Genomic DNA, 22,739 nt, shown 5'->3' with positions numbered 1-22,739 from the left:
TTACTCATTCAACAAACATCCATTCACCATAAATATCCATGAATCACCGTCAGAAGTTAAACAGCTAGTTGGAAACCAGAAATTGACAGAATTACCATCAGGACAATATCTGCAAATATTCCCAAACTTGGGCACTGTTTTTACCTAAGCTGTGTGTGTGGGGTGGGGGGCACATTTACATAGTTTTTCCCACAGAACCATAGGATACTGGAAACAGCGGAGGCTGTTTAGTCCATTTTCTCTCACTTATGACATGAGGAAAGAGAGGTTTCCAGAAGGTAAATAATCAATTGTAAGACCACCCAGAGTGAAGCTGGAATCTGAATATAAGACTTCCTTGACTCCAAAGCCTGTGTGTTTTCTCTTCAGTGATAGGAGCAGGCTGCTATGAGAAATGAACACAACAACTCATTGCATCTCTCACTACCAAAGTAAGAGAGTTCCCCAGTTCCTCAGCTGTGCTCCCCAACACAGTTGCTGAGGCTTCCACATGAAGGCCCCAGGCTTCCTGCAGGCTCAGCTTTTGCCATTTCCTGTCCCACTCTCTGGCCTTCCCAGCTATGCTCTGGCACCTGCAGTGCCCCAAACGCAAACACTCCCTGGCCTCCACGGCTGTGTACATTCTCACCCCCGCCTGGAATGTCCTTCCCCGGCTCTCTATATGGATGGATCCTTCTGGCCCTTCAGACGCAGCACAGATATGAGTTTCATCCTCGATGCTCTGAAGCTAGACTGGCACCTCTCCCTAGGCTTCTCCCTGCCCTTATCATGCCCACTGAAATGAACTATCTGCTCACTAGATTCTGGGCTTCCTAAGGACAGGCATTGTTTACCTGTCTCCCCAGTGCCTAGCACAGTAAGTGATCTACAGCAGGAGCTCGATTGACATCAGATGGATGGATGGATGGATGGATGGATGGATGGAATCCAAGGATACCAAGTTCTGACAAGTGCCAACATTATCCCATCATCCATTCAAACTTTTGTATTCCTTAACTTGTGACTGCTGTCATTATCATTTAGTAAGTTGAGGCCTCTTCACCGGTAATTCAGGTATGACGTAGCCTAGAGAAACAGGACAAGTGACAGCCCAGCCACTAATGAAAGCCCAGGGCCCAGGGACTGTCCTCTGCAGCCCAGGCTGGGGACTGAGCAACTATCAAAATCCGTAACAACACCTCATTTCTCTAATCCCAACAGTTTATCAGAACATACCTTTGTGAAATGGCATAAGGATAGTCTTGAATTCACTCTATTTTTTTTAAGTAAGTCATTTCTATTCTATTTATAGCAACATGGCAGACTACACATCTTGAAACTCTCTACTTCAGAACATTTAAGATTGCTTAATAAATGTTTAAAAACCATCTTCTAAGTGACTGGATGGCCTGCAAGACAGTAAGGGGAATGTGCTGAATGCAGGAATAAAACAGGAGCTGCACGAGGGCAGTGACTGAGGACCCAAGGCAGGTACTGGACCAGCTGGCTGGCTGTTCAGGCCACAAGGGGACTGAGAGACAAGTGTCACCCTAGACAAGGAAAGAACCCAATGGAAGACCATTTTCCAAAACTGGTGACCCAGGAAGTATCATAATCTCGGAGAAAGAGTGAGTTAGGAAGAAAAATATCTACTTTTCAGAAGACAGCAAAAATAGTATCAGCTTCCAATAGTGTCTGACTTGAGAACACCTTGGACTGACTTTCCCTTTTCCCTGTTGAACTCTCCTCAGTCTCTCACTTCTGTTCCTCAGGATCATGTCCTAGAATAAAATATGCACACAAACCCACGTCTCAGACTTTGCTTTCTGGGGGAAAACCCAGGTTAAGACATTGCTATGACTTATGTATTATGTGCTCCCAATATTCCTATGTTGAAATCCCAGGATCTCACAATATGACTATATTGGGAAACAGGGTCAGTGGAGATGTAATTGGCTGAGATGCGGTCATACTGAAGTAGGGTGGGTCCCTCATCTAATATACTGGTGACTGTATAAAAGGCAGAAATGTGGGCCAGGCACAGTGGCTCATGCCTGTAATCCCAGCACTTTCGGAGGCCGAGGAGGACAGATCATGAGGTCAGGAGTTTGAGTCCAGCCTGACCAACATGGCAAAACTCCATCTCCACTAAAAATACAAAAATTAGCCAGGTGTGGTGGCACACATCTGTCATCCCAGCTACTCAGGAGGCTGAGGCAGGAGAATCGCTTGAACCCAAGAGGCAGAGGGTTCAGGGAGCCGAGATCACACCACTGCACTCAAGCCTGGGAGACAGAGTGAGACTCCATCTTAAAAAAAAAAAAAAAAAAAGAGCAGGAACTGGACACAGACATACACAGAAGGAGAACACCATGTGACGATGAAGGCAGAGATCACAACGATGCACCTACAAGTCAAAGAACATTAAAGATTGACAGCAAATCACCAGCAGCTAGGGGAGAGCCCTGCAGCAGATTCTCCCTCACAGGCTTCAGAAGGAAGCCACACCTTGAACTTGGACTTCTAGCCTCCAGAACGGTGAGAAAATACATTTTTGCTGCTTAAGCCAAACAAGGGAAAAGTATATGTCTCAACTCTGACTTTGTATAGCTATTGTATGAAACATCGTCCCGAGTGTGGAACCTACACTACTTGTATGGTCCTAACAACTGTATGCTTAGAGTCATAACTTAAAGTGGACCAGGTCTCTAGCACCTGTCAGAAACTAACATAAATCACACCCAGAAGAACATACTCACAGCCTGAAATCAAAGTCTTCCTGCAGCTAGAGTTGCAGAGCACAGAATTAAAAATTATAAAATACATAGGAAAGCAAAGTACCATGAACAAAAGTCAAAAGAAATCCCATGAAAAAAAGTATTTTTTAAAAAGGCCAACTAAATTGAATCAGATCTATAAAGACTTTGGATATTAGAATTATGAGACCCATTTTTTAAAGTTATATTTAATTCATTTAAAATAATAAAGACTGAAAACATGAGTAATGAGCAAGACACTATATCAGTTGGCCAGAAATACTTTCAAAACATTTATAAATAAAAATTTTATAATAAAAAAATTTTAAACTCAATATACATGTAAAACAGCAATTTAGACAGAGCTGAAGCAAAATTTAGTGAACTGGGGGATAGGTCTGAAGAAATTACTCAGAAAAGGGCACAGGGAAATAAAGAAATGTGAAATACTAATAAAAGAAGTTAAGAGACATAGAAGACAGAATAAGACAGTCCAGCATACATTTGATCAAAGTTTTTGGAAAAAAATAAAAGGGAATAGGGTAGATACAATATTCAAAAACATAGTGCTAAGAATTTGCCAAAATTGGTAAGAGAAATGAACCATTCAATTCACAAAGACCAAAAAATCCCAAGGAGGGTGAATTAAAAAAAAAAAAAAAAATCCAAACCTATACACGTGATGATACCACAGACCACAGACAAATTGTAAAAGCAGTCAGAGAAAAAGGAAACAGCAACCAAACAAGCAAAAAATAACTGCCTGACAGAATTAGAAGCCAGATGACAATGAAACAAAATCCTCGAGTGCTGAGAGAAACTCTCTGACATCTCAGAGGTGAATAACCAGGAAAACTCTCTAACAAGACATTTTCAGCTTAACAGTGGTTATACTAACAGAAGACCCTCAGTAAAGGAGCTGCTAAATAAGGATATCCTTCAAAAAGAAGGGTTATTATCTCAGCAGGAAGATCTGAGAATACAGAATAAATGATAAAACATATGCCCAGACGTGGTGGCTCACACCTGTAATCCCAGCACTTTGGAAGGCCAAGGCAGGCGGATCACCTAAGGTCAGGAGTTCGAGACCAGCCTGGCCAACATGGTGAAACCCCATCTCTACTAAAAATGAAAAATTAGCTGGGTGTGGTGACACACACCTGTAGTCCCAGCTACTCGAGAGGCTGAGGCAGGAGAATAGCATGAACTTGGGAGGTGGAGACTGCAGTGAGCTGAGATCGTGCCATTGCACTCCAGCCTGGGCAACAGAGCAAGACTCCATCTCAAAAAGAAAAAAAGATAAATATATGGTTAAATCTAAACAAATACTGATGGTATAAATGAACAGCAATACTCCTATGTAATTTGTGAGTTTAGCAAAGACATATTATATGGCATTAAAAGTTATGCATAGAAGCTATAAGAGGGACAGCCAGAGGTATTGTTGACTCACTAGCAGAGATGGAGATCAAAAGTTAAGACAAAATTCTGTGAATAGATTTTTGTTTCTATATACTAAAATTTGTAAATAATATTTAGTGCCATAGATAAAGTATTTCTAGCTGGTTCTCCTAGCATCTGAAAGTCACCAACTTAAACCATATATAAAATGCTTAAAGGTCATATTCCTTTCTACATCATATGCATTTTTTAAATGAATAAATAATACAAGAAGGATTTTTTTAATCGGTATTTTAAGTTGTTTCATAGCAATATTATACAGCATTTGTTGTCTTCCATACAACCTGGCTGTAAGATTCCTTGCCTAAGTGATTGTGTTACTTACCTGTCACGTCCCAAGCACAGGTAAAAGAAAACACGATACTTATTATGACCACAGTAAAATAGCAGCTGTTCTTTTTTTTTCTTTTCTTTTTTTTTTTTTGATGTTATTTTCTATAATAAAGGCTTACAAGTTATAAATATAAGAAGAAATAAAATCACAGTTCTGTCAAATTGTGTATTATATAAATCTGAACATTTTCCTAAGGATAAATCATTTTATGTGTCTGTTTTAAAACTGCTATGATATAATTCGGTTTGAAATATTAGATCTGAACAAGGAGCAAGTTCCCGTTTAAAACAAATCACAAATGCATTTGGAAGTGAACCGGAAGACTGCAAGAGATAAAATAACCAGGAAGAGCAACGTTTAGTGGCTAATTTATGAACCCGGGTATCTGATGCAAGCTAGAATTAAATCAACGCTGCCTTCTAAGGACGGGAAATGGGGAGGGCAAAGTGGCCAAAGGGACAAAAAAATTCTCCTGACTAGAACATGACGGCAAGAAAAACTTCGTATTAAGAAATGGAAGGCGTGCCAAGTTGGGATGCTTTTTTTTTTTCTTTCTTTCTCTCTGCCAAGCCCCAGGAGGGACAAAGCAGCTGCAATGCCAAAGGGAATCACTTCTGCAGTTAACTCAGGAGGAGGCTAGGAAACCCAGGCGAGTCCTCTCACAGCATAAAAGGCCTCAGGGACTCTAATTTCAAGCCCTGGAGATCAATTTTCAAGCTCTAAACAGTAGGCTCACAAAAGAGGGAAAGGTTCTCTCTTGGATGACAGAGAAAGGAAAGGGGTTGGGATGAGACGGGTGCTTCTCAGACTGTGACACCCTCCTGAATGATGCCGGACCCCGGACTCCCGCACTGCTCCCAGCTGACCCGGGTCTGCCACCCACTCCAAGTAGCCAGTACTGAGGCCTTTTCTCCATCTAGGCAGCAAACGCTTGTTCACAGGGAGCCTACCAGGCACCTGCACCTCGCCCTAGCCAGGTTCTGGCCATGCTGGACGTCACAGCAGGAAACTGTCCTGTGCTCTCACCGCCAGGCCACACCGACTCCATGATTACACAGTAGTGAGGAAGAGGCCCAGCTGTCTCCAAAACTTGTCTGTCTCAGACGCTCACAAGCAAGACGAAGTGGTACCCTGACATTTTTTTTTAAGTCATGTTTTTCTATCTGGAAATCTTCCTGAACCATAGTAGACAATCATGGAATCATGTACTTTTCAAGCTTAATAGATCCTTTAGGACCTAGGCCAATCCCTCATGGTGCAAATAAGGTTCAAAATAGCACCCCGCAGGGTCAGCACAGAAAGAGGCAGGTTCCTGCCCTCGCAGGGGCTGAAGGCTCTTCATACCACACTGTGTTTTGTCAAATCAAGCCACTGAATTAAAGTTGTTGGTGAGGAAATTTAGTTAAAAAAACATGCTAAATGGCCAGGTACTAGTGGCTCACCCCTATAATCCAAGCACTTTGGTAGGCCAAGGCAGGAGGCGAGTGAATGGCTTGAGCCCTGAAGTTCACCAGCCTGGGCAACATAGCGAAACCCCGACTCTACAAAAAAATCAAAAATTAGCCGAGCATGGTGGCAACCACCTGTGATTCCAGCTACTTGAGAGGCTGAGGTGGGAGGATCACTTGAGCCCAGGAGGTGGAGGTTGTAGTGAGCTGAGACTGTGCCACTGTCTCCAGCCTGGGCAACAGAGCCAGACCCTGTCAAAAAAAAAAAAAAAAAGACTAAACTATCTTAAGAGTACAATTGAGTTGAAAGCACTTGATAAATTCTGTTACTAAAACTTATGGGCAGGCACATGTTGTGGACTCTGAGGCCCCACAGTCCACCTGGGGACAGCTCACAGCTACAGGCACAGACGCTGGGAAAACACCTCCTCCTCCGAGAACTGGCCTGGGAGGCCCAAGGGACAGCAGTGTCAAGCGTCGCTAAAAAGCTTTCATCCAGACAGAAACATTATTTTTGCTTCCTTGCTAAATTGTGGAGTTTCTAAAACATGATGAGTCATCTCAACTCTCTGTGGATATGAAATCTGCTACAAAACAAGGGCTCCTGGCCCCAGGATCTCCAAGAGTTTACAAACAAAAGCAGTTGATTATTTAACCACTCCCCAACTTCACAAATCTCCAGCAACTTTTTTCTTTTTTCTTTTTTGTTGAGACAGGTTTTGTTGTGTCACCCAAGCTGGAGTGTAGTGGTGCAATCTCGGCTCACTGCAACCTATGCCTCTTGGGTTCAAGCGATTTGCGCCTCAGCCTCCAGAGTAGCTGCGATTCCAGGCACCCACCAACATGCCCAGCTACTTTTTGTATTTTTAGTAGAGATGGAGTTTCACCATGTTGGCCAGACTGGCCTGAAACTCCCGACCTCAAGTGATCCTTCTGTCTCCGTCTCCCAAAGTGCTGGGATTACAGGCATGAGCCACCGCACCTGGCCAACTTCTTATTCTTCTTCTAGTTCTCAGGTTGTCCTAGGCAGATTTTTAGTGCTGTTACAAAAACCATCCTTTCCCCTTCCCCACATTCCATTTATCTTCCTGGTTTAGAAAAAAGTGTCTTCCCCTTGTTTCTCCAACACAAAATGTATACCAATATCTTCTATCAAGTTACTTCTCTAACTGGTACTGGTTTTATCATCAAATATTAAGTAGATAATACTGTTTATAAATATATATACATATATAAGTTATGTAAATAATACAGATAACACCTGAGTACCCATCACCCAGTTTAAGAAAGTACTACCCTTACCAGCTGGAGTACAGTGGTACAATCATAGCTCACTGCATTCTTGAACTCCTGGGCTCAGGCAATCCCCCACAGCTCAGCCTCCCAAACAGCTGGGACCATAGGCTTGTGCCACTATGCCCAGCTAATTAATTTTATCTTTCTTTTGTAGAGATAAGGTCTCACTATATTGCCCAGGCTAGTCTCAAACTCCTGGCCTCAAGCAATCCTCCTGCCTCAGCCTCCCAAAGTGAGCCACCGCACCCAGCTATGAAATGTATTTCTTACATAGTAAGACTTGAAAGTCAAAATTACTCTTGATCCATGGGTTGCAGAATGGATGTGTGTTAACAGGCATGAAAGCAACTTTAATCTCCTCGTCCATCTCGTAAGAGTTCTTGGGTGACTAGGTCCACTGTCAATGAGCAGTAATAGTTTGAAAGGAATCTTTTGTTCTGAGTGGTAGGTCTCAACAGTGGCCTTAAGTTAGTCAGTAAATCATGCTTTACACAGATGTGCTGTCATCTAGGCTGTGTTGCTTCACTTATAGAGTGCCAGCAGAGCCGACTCAGGACCCCATGTTTTTCAGAAAGGTCAGTGAGCACCTGGCTTCAGCTTCATTGGCCCCTAACAAGACAGTCAGCTGTCCTTTGGAGCTCTGAAGCCAAGCACTGACTTCTCTAGCTGTCCTAGATGTCCTAGATGGCATCTTCTCAAGCTAGAAGGCTGCTTCATCTACACTGAAAATCTGTTGTTTAGTCTAACTGCCTTCACCATGATCTCACCTAAATCCTCTGGATAATTTGCTGTTATACCTTGTACTTCTATATATGGAGACAGCTTCTTTCCTTAAATCTCATGAACCAACCTCTGCTAGCTTCAAACTTTTCTTCTGCAGCTTCCTTACCTTTCTCAGCCTTTAGAGGATCAGAGTTAACACCTTGCTCTGGATTAGGCTTTGGTTTACAGGAGTGTTGCAGCTGATTTAATCTATCCAGACCATTCAAGCTCTCTCCATATCAGCAACAAGGCTGTTTTGCTTTCTTATTATTCATGTGTTCGTTGTGGTACTACTTTTAATTTCCTTCAAGAACTTTTCCTTCGCTTTCACAACTTGGCAATCTATTTGTTGCAAGAGGTCAGCTTTCAGGCTCCCTTGGCTTTTGACGTGTCTTCCTCACTTTATCATTTCTAGCTTTTCACTGAAAGTGAGAGACAAGTAACTCTTCCTTTCACTTGAGCACCTAGAGACCATTGCAGGGTTATAAACGACTAATTTCAAAATTCTGTGTCTCAGGAGACAGCGAGCTCTCAGGAGAGGGAGAGAGACATGAGAACGACTAGTGAGTGGAGCAGTTAGGACACACACATTTATTAAGTTTGCCTTCGTATATGGGCAGAGTTTGCGGCACCCCAGGACAAATCACAATAGTGACATCAAAGATGACTGATCACAGATCACCATAACAGATATAATAATAATGAAAACGTCAGAAATGTGAGAATTACCAAATTGTGACAGAGACATAAAGTGTCGATAGACTTACCTGAAGAGGGCTGCCATGAGCCTGCCATCTGTAAAAAGCGCAGTATCTGCAAAGTGCAATAAAATGGGGCAGGGGTACACCTGTGTTTCAGATCCTCGTATCTTAGGTCAGTTATAACTTCTCCAGTTCATGATTTGTTGTTTAGTTTTTTTTAATGGCATCTTTGATGAACAAAAGGTCTCAATTTTGGCCGGGCGCGGTGGCTCACGCCTGTAATCCCAGCACTTTGGGAGGCTGAGGTGGGTGGATCACCTGGGGTCAGGAGTTCAAGACCAGCCTGGCCAACATGGCAAAAACACATCTCTATTAAAAATACAAAAACTAGCCAGGCATGGTGGCGGGTGCCCGTAATCCAGCTACTCGGGAGGCTGAGGCAGGAGAATCTCTTGAACCCAGGAGGCAGAGGTTACAGTGAGCCGAGACTGCACCACTGCACTCCAGAATGGGTGACAGAGCAAAAGTCCTGTCTCAAAAAAAAAAAAAAGAAGGTCTCAATTTTAATATGGTCAAATTTATCAGTCTTTTGGTATTGTTTGAGATTCACCTGTATATACTTTAAGATGGAAGGTTTAAGAAATCATTCCCGTCACTAAAAGGCATTATGTTACTCTTCTATGTTGTCTTCTAATAGTTTTAAGGTTTTGTTTTTCACATTTAAGACCACATGTTCCTGCAGGTGTGTGGGTGGGGGAGGCGTGAGGGGTGCGTGTGTGTGCAGGAGACGTGAAGGCAGACAAGAGTGTCCTCACCCACTGTTACTCACGGTGTGGTCCCCAAGCTTTTTGTTATCGGTCTGCAATGCAACAAGGTTCTTGAACCAGTATGGAAACCAACATACTGCCTCTTCAGAGACTAGGCCACGCTCAAATTAAAAATTAAAATTATAAAAACTAGACAGCATGCTATATGAACAGTCAATTCACACTCTCATGTAAGTTCTTTATGTTGTCTTAACCGGAAAACAAGAGTTTGCAGAGTGGCACATTCTGAGGTACTATGTGAGCAAAGGATGTGGGATCTGCCCACGGTCCCGGAGTGGGAGGCAGAGGGGCAGAACTAGGAACGCAGCCGACTGGAGAACACAGAGAAGACCAGCATGTCTGGAGAGGAACAGAAAAAAAGAGTTCTTAAACTCCAAGGTAGAGTCAGAGAAAGGCAGGAGACCATACCATGCAAAGCTTGGAAGGCACAATGCTGAGGACACCCAGCAAATGCAGTGGGAAGCCAGTGAAGAAGCTATGTAAAAGCATGGGAATGACACGATCTGAAAAATGGTTTTCAAAAATCCCTCTTGCTGCTGTGTGCAGAACAGGCTAATGGGGGCAAGAGGAGATGAAGAGAGATGAGTTATGTGGTCACTAGAGTTGAACTTCAGATGACAGCGGCTCAGAATGGTATATTTAGCACTTTGCTTCTCAGACTGTGGAAGGCGGACCTTCAGCATCACCCGGGAGTGTTTTGGAAATGCAGCATCTCAAGCCCACTCAAGACCCTACGGAATCAGAAATTGCTTTTACCATGACCCCCTGGTAATTCATGCACCCATTCAAGTTTGAGAAGCACTAGCCTGGGATTTATTTTAGGGAAATTCACATGGTTATATCAAGCATGCAGATGAATATCCAAGCCTGAGATAAACCTGCAAACGTGAAGAGGAGAAGCCAGTGAGACAGAGGAAAACCAGGAACGGGAGGTGACAAGAAAACAGAAAATCGGTTGGTACAGGGAAGGGTCGCTGTGCTGAATGACCCCGAGAGATCAAGCACGTGCAGGCTGGAGAGGCCCTCCTGGTGTGCACGTTTCTCGTGGTGGCAGAAGCCAGGCTGACTAGAGAAGAGCAGATGAGGAAACGGGAGCTCCACGCAGTCAACTTCACCAGCAGCTTCACTGCGTGAGATAGGGAAGGGAGGAGGGACCTGGAGGGTCTGGGGAAGTTGTTTGGTTCTGAGATGAGAGAGAAGAATCACCGAAGAGCTGGTTAAAGATGCAAGTTTCTAAAAAGGCGAAGCAGCTAATGCAAAATGTTTCCTCTAATCATGAGGAAGCATCAGATAAACCCAGGACCAGGGATGTTCTATAAAAGACCTGACTTTCAAAAATGCCAAGGTCATAAAAGGCAAGAAAAGACTGAGGAACTCAGCAGACTGAGGAGCTGTGACAACTAAATGTGATGTGCAAGTCTGGACTGGACTCCAGAACAGAAGTGAAAGAACTGGTGAAGCCCTATAAAGTCTGTAGTTTCATTTGTGGCATTGAACAAATGCAAACTTCCTAACTGTGGTAACTCCACTACCATCATGTAAGATGTTATTACTAGGGGAAGCTGAATGAAGGGTATATGGGAACCCTGTGCATTCATTTTCCAACTTTATGTCTAAAATTCTTGCAAAATAGGCCAGGCATGGTGGCTCACACCTGTAATCCCAGCACTTTGGGAGGCCAGGGCAGGCGGATCACCTGAGGTCAGGAGTTCAAGACCAGCCTGGCCAACATGGCGAAATCCCATCTCTAATGAAAATACAAAGATTAGCCAAGAATGGTGGCACGTGCCTGTAATCCCAGTTACTCGGGAGGCTGAGGCAGGAGAATCACTTGAACCTAGGAAGGGGAGGTTGCAGTGAGCTGAGATTTTGCCACTGTACTCTAGCCTGGGCGACAGAGTAAGACTCTGTCTCAAAAACAGTAATAGTAAAATAAATAAAATACAATTCTTGCAAAATAAAAATGAAAGTAACTCAGGTTGTCATCAGGAAGTAGTGTATGGGTTTTTGTTGTTGTCATTCTTACTGTTGTTTTGGGACCTATAATTGGAACCAAAGGGTGACTCAAATGGTATCAAAAGCGTGACAGCACTGCTGATGGAGTAATGCAAAAGAGATGACAATACCAAAGACGAAAGGACCAGTGAGGAGCCCACGGGGCTTGAGAAGGAAGGAAGGAATGGAACCCGGAGAGGAAGTGGCCTTTGATCCTCCACAAGACACAGGGTCCCTGAAAATTACTACCACGGAGGGCAGACTGAGAGTGAGTTCACGGACCAGGAAACTTCACAGATTTATTTGTGAGGATCTGTGGGAATTCTGGTTAGAGGGCTTCTCTGGATATAGTATTTCCTATTAAAAACAAACAAACAAACAAACAAAAAACAAGTCCAGGACATCCACTGAAAATAGGGAGTGGTTGAGGGATGGGGCGGAGCCCACCAGGAGAGCGGAGAATTTGTGAAAGACTTGGAGGGGCAGGGGAGAGGGAGTTGTCCACAGAAATGAGATAGGATGGCGGTGCTCTGCCCAAAACTAGAAGACAGGTTTCCCATGTCCATGGGAGGAAAAACTGCTATTCCCAAATCAGTGTTTTAGGCTGTAGTTGGATACGTTTTAGTTTTAGTTCTGTGTCTCGCAACACAGAAAATATCAGCCTGGGAGTGAATGGAAAGGAACTGACTGCGCTTATCCCCACTGTTCTAAGTTCACAAATATTCTTAAACTTCATTTTGAAGTCTTCCTTTGACATCCTTTGTTTCTTGACTTTTATTAGGTCACAGACAACATTAAAATGTTTGAATTACCATAGGTCACATCTTTGATTCCTGACTCAAATAAGAGGCACGATGGTGTAATAATAGAGAGTGCCAGAGATGAGAGCTTGCAGGCCTCAGGCCGCATCCAGGCCCACCTGGAGGAGCCATTTCACATTCCTGGGTCTCAGTTCCTTCATCCTCTAACAAGATACATTGTCCCTGAAAATTACTACCTGAAAAATGGGTGTTGACATCTGACTTCCCAAGTGGAAGGAAAATAAGACCCTATGTATATGCTATGAGGTTTTCTCTAACCCTCAAACCATAAGGGGTTCCCCCAGAAAGGGGAGCCCCAAATGATAAACGGCCATGACACCGGCAGTTGGGCAGCTTCAGTTTTAGCTGGAAAAACACCAGCTCATAAAAAGCACAGCTCTTCAGCACTGGCAAAATACAATCCCATCCAGAGAGGGATAATGGGGCCAAAGTCTCCAGAACATTCCACAGAGAACAGAATTGGGTGCTGTTCTATCTCCAACTTGCTCAGTTCCCCTGGAGAAATCCCTTGTAATTCGTCACCCCTTCCATTTCCTCCTCTAAAAATGGAACACGGATAACAATTAGTGACCTCACCCAAACATAAAGAGAACTCATGTGGAACTTCAGAAAACAATGACTGCAACCAAACAATACTGAAATACTAATACTGCAAGGCTTTTAAAAAATTCAACTATTCGGCCGGGCGCGGTGGCTCAAGCCTGTAATCCCAGCACTTTGGGAGGCCGAGACGGGCGGATCACAAGGTCAGGAGATCGAGACCACCCTGGCTAATACGGTGAAACCCCGTTTCTACTAAAGAATACAAAACCTAGCCAGGCGACAAGGCGGGCGCCTGTAGTCCCAGCTACTTGGGAGGCGGAGGCAGGAGAATGGCGTAAACCCGGGAGGCGGAGCTTGCAGTGAGCTGACATCCGGCCACCGCACTCCAGCCTGGGCGACAGAGCCAGCCTCCGTCTCAAAAAAAAAAAAAAATTCAACTATTGTAGCTAAAACATCAGTTTAGGCTTCATGTTGGGGTTTAGGGACTCTACCTCTGTGCATGATTTTCTCATGTGAGGAGCTAAGGATATTAAAATGTTGGTTTAATTGAAGGCAAGGTCCAGAGGATTTATTAGAAGATGTTCTGTTTTGCTTTGTTTTGCTTTATTCTTTCCTAAATAAAATGCAATCATCTTTCACCAACTTAGAAAGCAAGATTGTCAGCACTTTGAGTAACCAAAACAAACTAAACTAAATAACTCAATTCACTAAGAACAAAGGCAAAAAAATTTCTCTGTCAGCCATCTGTTTCTAAAATAACTTAATTTAAAACACAGTCTTGTAACAACAGGGAAAAGGACACCATCAGCTTCCAGATTCTTCTGTCTCCTACTACACTCAGAGCAGGAGTGGCACACGACATCCCATGACTAAGCATGAGCAGGCACCTTCCCTCCCAACAGCAGGAGCCAGCAGCAACGAACATCCACACCGATGCCCAAGCAGCCAGGAGACACCACTGAATCCCTGGGGGGTATTAATTCCAACAAACAGTAAACAGCTTATGTGGCAGGCTCAATGCCTTAATTCGGCTCTAAATTAAGCTTTTATTTTATATCAAGGGATCAGGAGGCTTAAGAGAGAGAGGGGTCACGCCGGCTGGAGGCAGCAGCAAGGACAAAGGCACTATGTCTGGACAACGTGGGATGTGTCTGCAGTGGCTGGATTTGGTTGGAGAGAATAATACTAGAAAAGTTGGCCAAGAGTGTGAGAATGTTGGCAGACAATAGGAAGGAACAAGATTATTTTGAGCAGAGCAGCTTTTTGACCAAAGTTATCCTGCAGAAAAATCAATCTGGCAGAGCAGAAAGAAGCATAAAATAGTGCTCCATGATACACACAGATATGCACGGTCGATGGGGCAAGGAGTGCGATCAGGACAGTGAAGGGAACAGAAAAGAAGTTCCAAGTCAGAGAGACTGCACTAAGGTAAAAAAGATGATAAAATTCAGCAGCCAATGGAATGGACAGGGAAGACAGAACAAAAAGTCAAAGGTGATTCTAAATCACAGTTGCAACTGTCCACTAGGCAATTCCACTTGAGTATCCAACAGGCTCCTATAAAAACCCTGACCCTCCCCCATATGCCACTTAATAGCTCATGCCTATAGCCAGGTCCTGCCAGCGCTGTGGACCCTCACACCCCTTCCTCCCCACCACCACCAATTAATTTAGGCCTTACAATGACCCGCTCAGAGCCCTGCCTTGCACAACTTCTGTGAGAGACAGGCTTTCCAGGACATGGAAGCACTGGAGGCAGAGGTGTCCTGAGACCATGGATGTTGCCTGCTTCCTCGCTCACTCTAGGTTTGGTTCGGGAACCAGGAGAGGCCACAGCATCTACAAACATCCTTTCAAACGGCTTCTATAGTGTTTCTTAGGTGGTGTCTTAAGCCCCATATGCAAAGGGTGGCAGCACTTCCAGTATGACAGTTCCCACCTTGTCCAAACAGTGTCACTAGAGATGTGTGACACACCCCCCCCACCACCACACACACACCCCCCAAACCCTGGCGCTGTGGGCCAAGGGAAGGTGTGCTGAGAAACCCTGTAAATGCCCCGGCCCTGATCAGAGGTGTGTGTTCCTGGTCACGGTAATCAGTCAGGGCTGTGGTCTCTCTCTCTATGAGCCATAACCCACCCTAAGTTCTGCAGCCTCCCCTAGCCCCTCCAATCCATCTGGAGTTTTCTAACATGCAGAGCTGATCAATCCATTCTGTATATATGAAGTTCATCTAAAAGAAAAGAAACAATCAAACTATGTCACCCCATTCTCAAAATCCTCCAGTGGCTCTTAAAAGCCTTCAGAAATCCAAAGCCCTCAGCTGAGATACAAGATTCTTCAGCTCCCTGTTCCCGCTTGTGCCATTAGTATTACTCTCCCCTACAACCAGCCCACGCCCCAGCTATTCGACGTGCTCTCTGACCACCATGCTTTTGCAAAGATTGCTACCTTTACTGATACTGGCCCCTCCTCCTTCCAGTAACTCCTGTCACACCTCAGAACCCCCTTTTCTATCTTCCCCAGAACCCTTCATGTGCTTCTCTCATGACACTTAGGTTGTATTCTTGGCTTACTCATTACTCACTTGCCCCCCCACCCCACCCCAGATCATGAGCTACTTGAAGGAAGAGGCTGTGTCTCATCAGTGTGCCTCCCATGTCCACCCCAAAGACTAACACGTCCATTCATTCATTCATAAGTCCAACAGACACCTACCGGTCATGTGAGCTAAGTGCAGGGTATGAGGTGTTAGCCAAGAGGGAAAAGTCCCCTGTTCACAACTTTACGGCTGAGAAGAGGAGACAGACAAACAATAACGATGAACAGAGAAGACTGGTAAGGAAATAAGCAAGATGCTGTGATGGACAGCAAGGAAGGTCAGGAAAGGATGAGGAACGAAGAGAGAGAGACAGACAGGAAGGCTGCTCCAGGCAGAGGGGGTGGCGAGTGCAGTGGCCTGAAGCAGGAAGGAGATTAACAGATGTGGAAATGGCTCCTACGAATGGTGCAGGGTCACCAAGGGCAGCCTGTCGTTTGAGGCTCACATGGAAGGTGAGGAGCCAACTTGGGGTGGATGGAAATGTGACTCTAGGGTTTGAGAGAGAAATCTGGGCCAACGAGCGAGATTGGTGATTATCTGCAGAAAGATGATCATTGGGGTCAAATGATACCATCAAGGAAGGTGGGGGGGAGTTTGACTTCCAAGCCCTCCAGGGACACGTTCATTTAAGGGTGTTCTGCTGCAGTCAGGAGGGGCCACCTTTAGCAATCATACTGCTATAGTCTGAATATTTGTGTCCCCCTAAAATTCGTACGTTGAAACCTAACCCGAAGGTGATGGTATTAAGAGGTAGGGCCTTTGGGAGGTGACTAGGTCATGAGGGCCCCACCCTCATGAACAGGATTAGTGTCCTTCTAAAAAAGGCCCGAGAGAGCTTGTCTGCCCCTTCTGCCATGTGAGGACACACAGAAGGCACTGGCTATGAAGAACAAGCCCTCACCAGAAACCGAGCCTGCTATGATCTTGATTTTGGACTTTTCAGCCTCCAGAACTGTGAGTGATAAATTTCTATTGTCTATAAGTGACCCAGTCCAAGGTATTTTGTTACAGCAGCCCAAACGAACTAAGACACGTACCAAATTGAGTTCTGGTTACATATACTTCTGTAATCTAATTCAGTCAAGCACACACATTATTCAGTATCATTCTTACCTTATTTCCACTCATTGGCAATCTTTCTCAAACCCCCTGTTCTGCCTGCTTATTGGTAGGAAGGGCCTACTGATTAGCAATTATCCATAGCATTAACTCTGTAAGTGTCTATAATTATGACTTATCTTTGGTTTATTTGAGGGCTCTCTGGGACTCCATGACAGGGAATGACAGGAAGTTAATGTAAATACTAATTTGACAAGAAACTAACCAGATCAAATCTATAGATAAGCCGGAAGGCAATTTTCTAAAACTGCAGTCCCTTCCACGTAGAGTTCTATGCCTGTTTTTGCTATTACAATAAATTGTTTAAATGCTGCCAAACAACCCAATTTTGGCATTTTAAACTTTTTATTACAGGCCAGGCACAGTGGCTCACGCCTGTAATACCAGCACTTTGGGAAGCTGAGGTGGGTGGATCACCTGAGGACAGGAGCTCGAGACCCAGTCTAGCCAACATGGCAAAACCCTGTGTCTACTAAAACCAAAAAATTAGGCTGGGCCGCCGTGGCTCAAGCCTGTAATCCCAGCACTGTTTGGGAGCCGAGACAGGCGAATCACGAGGTCAGGAGTCGAGAACCATCCTGGCTAACAACCGATGAAAACCCCGTCTCTACTAAAAAATACAAAAAACTAGCTGGGCGACGTGGCGGCCTGTAGTCCCAGCTACTCGGAAGGCTGAGGCGGAAGAATGGCCGTAAATCCAGGAGGCGGAGCGCTTGCAGTTTGAGCTGAGATCTGGCCACTGCACTCCAGCCTGGGCGCAGAGCGAGACTCCGTCTCAAAAAAAAAAAAAAAAAAAACAAAAAAAAAAAAAAAAACGCAAAAATTAGCAGGTGGTGTGGTGTGCCTGTTAAATCCAGCTACTCGGAGAGGCTGAGGCAGGAGGGGGGATAATAGTTTGAACCTGGGGTAAGGTGGAGGTTGCAGTGGGAGCCGGAGTGAGACTCTGTCTCAAAAAACATTAATTAATTAAATATGGCCGGAGCGGTCAGTGGACTCAACACCTGTAATCCCAGCACTCTGGGAGGCCGAGACGGGCGGATCACAAGGTCAGGAGATCGAGACCATCCTGGCTTAACACAGGTGAAACCCGTCTCTACTAAAAATACAAAAAACTAGCTTGGGCGAGTTGGCGGGCGCCTGCAGTCCCAGCTACTCGGGAGGCTGAGGCAGGAGAATAGCATAAACCCCGGGAGGTGGAGCTTGCCAGTGAACCGAGATCCTGGCCACTGCACTCCAGCCCTGAGCAACAGAGCGAGACTCCGTCTCAAAAAAAAAAAAAAAAAATTAAATTAAATTTTATTATTAAATTTTCAGACAATTACCACAAAAAGTTGAAAGACTGAAACCCATTACTCAGCTTCAACTCCATAAATTTTTTTTAAAACACAATACAGCAATCCCAGACATCCATTCAATTTCTACAAATACTTCAGCATCTCCTGACAAGGACTTTAAAAAATCATAACCCACAATATAATTATCACACCCAAAAATAAAAATCATCCTAATATCATCTAATTATGCATTTCAAACTTTGGTTTTCCTTGGTGGCCTCAAAAATTTTTGTATAACAGTACAATCGCTTTTTTCAAACCAGGATCCAAACAAGGTACTACAATGTTTTTGGTTCATGTGTCCTCTTAGGTTCTCTTTTACTTTATAACAGCTTTCTCCTTTTTTTCCCACCTTTTAAAGCTCTCACTTGTTTACTTGTTAAAGAAAGGTCATTTGTCCTAGTAGAAACAGTCCCATGTTCTATATTTGGCTGACTATATTCTCATGGTGTCATTTAACCATGTTCTTCCCTCAAATTTCTTACAAACTGGTAGTTAGATCAAAGGGCTTCATTAGATTCAGAACCAAATGTTTTTGGCAAGAATACTCCCCTAGGTGGTCCTCTGTATTTCCACTGTATCCAGCAGGAAGTGCCTGGTTTCCTGGCTGTTCTATTCTGAGTGAATACTGAAATTTATCAAGGGCTTAACGAGTTGACAGCCCTTTTCATCCATTCAAGGCTCCTATCATCCTCTTTACGTAATGAACTAAGCAGTCCTGATGATCACTGCCTCCATCCATTATCATTAGGGAGGCTGGGGTTTTTTTAAGCCTGCCATTAATTAAAGATATTCCAACCGGGCGTGGTGGCTCACGCCTATAATCTCATCACTCTAGCCAGGCCCAAGCAGGAGGATTCCTTGAAGGCTTGTGGGTGTGTTGAGACCCAGCCTGGGCAAGCATAGCAAGACCCCATTTTAAAAAAATAATATATATATTTTAAAAAAATTTTTTAATAATAATTTTAAAAGATGTTCCAACACTCAAATTATAGAAAGAATAGTAATTTGGAGTCTGGAACAATAATGTTATTTGTGTTTTGTAAGAACATTTAATAACTCACCAGATTAGGAGTTCAATACAAAGATGCTGATTTCTGTACTGTTCTTTAAAAAGATTGCACACAAATCACTGACCCTGTGAATGTATTAAAGTCCCCCTCCCCCGCCAAAGTTCACCGTCCCATAAAGATAGTAAAGAATAAGGCAGATCTTGGAAATTATGACACTTAAGAAGGAGGGAAGGAGGAAATAGAAATGTCAGAATACCTCAAAGCAGTGCATTTATTACAGCACCTTTCCAAAGAACAGATTAAGAAGCACTAAAATAACTTTAAGACACGATAGTTAAACAGTTTCAAATTCCTCTTCTCCCCATACTAGAGATTCTACAAAACAGCAAAAAATAATCTGAATCCTTTTCTCCCTATCCCTTACTCAGGGACGTGTTAATAAACAGTAAAATACTTGTGCGAACAGAAGAATCCTCCTCCCTTCAAAAACAGAGGCTAGTTAATGCCTTCCGCATAATCACTTAATGACCCTGAGAAACCCTCTATTAATAGCGAAGCCTCACAGGTACCTACACTTCCCCCTGGGTGAGAGCACTTCCACTCAGGAAAGCAGTTAGCGCTCTGCTGAACGGAACTGCCCAGCCTGCTGCAAGAAGGTAGGGAAGGGAAGCAGGAGACATCAGGGATAATCTTCAGGGACCAGTAAGATGAGAGGGCCTAAACTCTTCCAAAGAGGAAATAAGGAAATGTTTTAAAATGTTGCAATGAATGCCACTGAATTGTATGCTTAAAAGTGATTCAAATGATAAATTGTATGTTATGTATATTTTACCAAATTAAAAGTCACGATGTTCAATTTTTATAAGCTCATGTGGCCAACAGCCACCCTCTCCCAGGTGCTATGATCCATTATTCATCTCACGTCATTAGTGAAAAACCCAAGGCTCCAAAAGATGAAGTAACTTGTTCAAGTCCCACAACTAGCAAGTGGTGGACCCAGTATTTGAACCTGGATCCATCTGCTGCCAAAACCCCTTGCTCTGGGCACAGCACCACACTGCCTCTCTGAACAGGTGCACTGAGAGCTTGCAAAAGAAACTTCCAGATTATCATTCTTGAGCAGCTCTGTACAAACATTTTCATAATTGAAGGCAAACAAGAATTCTAAGTATTAAAAACCGCTTCCCAATTTGAAAACTCTGCTCACTGCATCTCAACACAGGCCCATCAACCTCAGGAGGTTTAAACAGCATGTAAAAGAGCTATACGGTGAAAATAATATCTCGGATGCTAAAGCCAGAGAGGCATGAGGCTAGCTCCTGCAATCAGCTCTGCACCATGACCGCATGGGGATGCTGCCACAGAAAGACCTGGAACCTGGTTCCAGTGGCTGAGGCCCACAGGGAGACCCAAAGAGGAGTGGTATGAAAAGATGGGAACTGTCCCAGGCACCAGCCTTCTCAGGCACTGCACTGGTGATATACGTGCTCCCTTACCTGCAAAAGTAAGTGGAAGGCTGGGCGCTGTGGCTCATGCCTATAATCCCAGCACTTTGGGAGGTCGAGGCAGGCAGATCACAAGGTCAAGAGATCGAGACCATCCTAGCTAACACAGTAAAGTCTCTACTGAAAATATAAAAAATTAGCTAGGCATGGTGGCGGACGCCTGTAGTCCCAGCTACTCGGGAGGCTGAGGCAGGAGAATTGCTTGAACCCAGGAGGCGGAGGTTGCAGTGAGCCAAGATCGTGCCACTGCACTCCAGCCTGGCGACAGAGCGAGACTCCATCTCAAAAAAAAAAAAAAAAAAAAAAGAAAGAAGTAAGTTGGAGGTTGGATCAGAGGCAAGAAAATTCAAGCAACAAACACAATCGACCAAAGACCTGCCTGCTGCCCCCAGCAACCTACTAAGGGCTGCCTGGGCCTCGAACAACCGATGAGCAACCAATGTGTGTCCCTGCAGGCAGTCCGTCCTCCACCGCAGAGGAAGCTGAGGCAGCTTGCTAGACCCACATGAGAGAAGGAGGGAAATAATCGCAGATCTCCTTGTTTGTGACAACAGTGGCAACAATGACTCCAGAGTGCTTGCTCTGTGCCCAGAAGCGTCACGAGTCCCCCTCGAGTTCCACAAAGCCCGATGGTGAAGGCACTGTTCTCCTCTCCATTTTACAGCAGGGCAGGCAGCACGGAGAGGTCCAGTTTGCCCAAATCCCTGCCAGAGAATCTGGACTACAGCTCTGGGCTGTCTGCCCCCAGCGCCCGCAGTCTCAGTCACAGCACATGAAACTCATGCCTGTGGAGGAAAATACCACCCAAATGAAGAACTTTTCAAAATTATTTATTTCCCTTATTCTTTTATAATTGACAAAATAAGCTGTATGTGTTTATTGTGTACAACATAATGTTTTGAAATATATATACATTGTGGTATGGTTAAATCAAGCTAATTAATAAATGCATTACCTCACATAGCTTAGTTTTTGTGGTAAGAACATTTAAATCTACTCCTTAGCAATTTTTTTTTTTTTTTAATAGAGACAGGGTCTCATTATGTTGCCCAGGCTGGTCTTGAACTCCTGGGCTCAAGTGATTCTCCCACCTTGCCCTCCCAAAGTGCTGGGATTACAGGCGTGAGCCACCTAGCAGGCCTCTCTTAGCTTTTTTTTTTTTTTTTTTTTTTGTCTATGGTCCCATTTTTTAAGATTACCATATATTGTTATTAACTGGTAACTATCATCACTACATTGTACAATAGATCTCTTGAACTTACTGCTCTTAAGTGAAATTTTATATCCTTTGACCAACATCTCTCCAGCCACCCCAGCCCCCACACCACCCCAGCATCTGAATAACTTTTCACTCAAAAGCCATATACTTGCCAAGAAGTACATGTAAGGATGCTTAATATCATTTGTCATCAAGGAAATGCAAATCAAAAGCACAATAAAATACCAATTCATACCCATAGGATGGCCATATTTTTTAAAGTGAAAAATAAGTGTTGGCGAAAATATGAAGAAATTGGAACCCTTAGACACAGCTGGTGCTTCCACTGTGGAAAAGAGTTTGGCGGGGATCTGGTCTCTCAACAACTTAAACATAGAATTATCACACAACCCACTAATTCCACTCCTAGCTACATCCCCAAAAAAACACTGGAAGCAGGCGTTCAAACCAAAACTTCTGCTTGAATGCAGCATTATTCACAAAAGCCAACAGATGATATCAACCCAAATGTCCACCAACTAATGAATGGAAAAACAAAAGGGGATATATCCATAAAATGCAATACTATTCAACCACAGAAAGGAATGGAAGACCAATGCACAGTTCAACACAGATGAACTTTGAAAACATTATGCTAACTGAAAGCAGCCAGCCACACACACAAACACATACTGTATGATTCCATTTACATGAAATATCCAGAAAAGGCAAACCCACAGAGACAGAAAGCAGGTTAGTGGCTGCCAGGGGCAAGGAGGGTGCAATGGACACCTGTCCACTGCACTCTGTCCAGCCAGTCCTGTGGCTGCACACTACTGTGGATGTACTTACTGTCACTGAATTGAACAATTTGAAATGGTTAAAATGGTAAATTTTACATTATGCATATTTTACCAAAAAACAATTTAAGAGAGTCAATTGAAGGGATCAAATACAAAAACCTCCTAGGTCCAGTTAAATCCCCTTATCCCAGTTTCACTTGAGAAGCTATTATTTTTCTTTTTTTTTTTTTTTTTTTTTTTT

The 22,739-nt window shown here is 43.9% G+C and overlaps 1 protein-coding gene across 1 annotated transcript in view; it reads right to left on the bottom strand.

The window, feature by feature from the left end:
- Window positions 1–22,739, bottom strand: part of KIAA1549 (KIAA1549 ortholog) — a 155,616-nt gene that overhangs the window by 88,463 nt on the left and 44,414 nt on the right. The gene's annotated exons all lie outside the window — the stretch shown is intronic.

Source organism: Rhinopithecus bieti, unplaced genomic scaffold (assembly GCF_001698545.2).
Source record: "Rhinopithecus bieti isolate Rb0 unplaced genomic scaffold, ASM169854v2 scaffold_11401, whole genome shotgun sequence".
Lineage (NCBI taxonomy): Eukaryota > Metazoa > Chordata > Mammalia > Primates > Cercopithecidae > Rhinopithecus > Rhinopithecus bieti.
The sequence above is the reverse complement of the archived record's forward strand: the minus strand, read 5'-3'. Positions and strand labels throughout refer to the sequence as shown.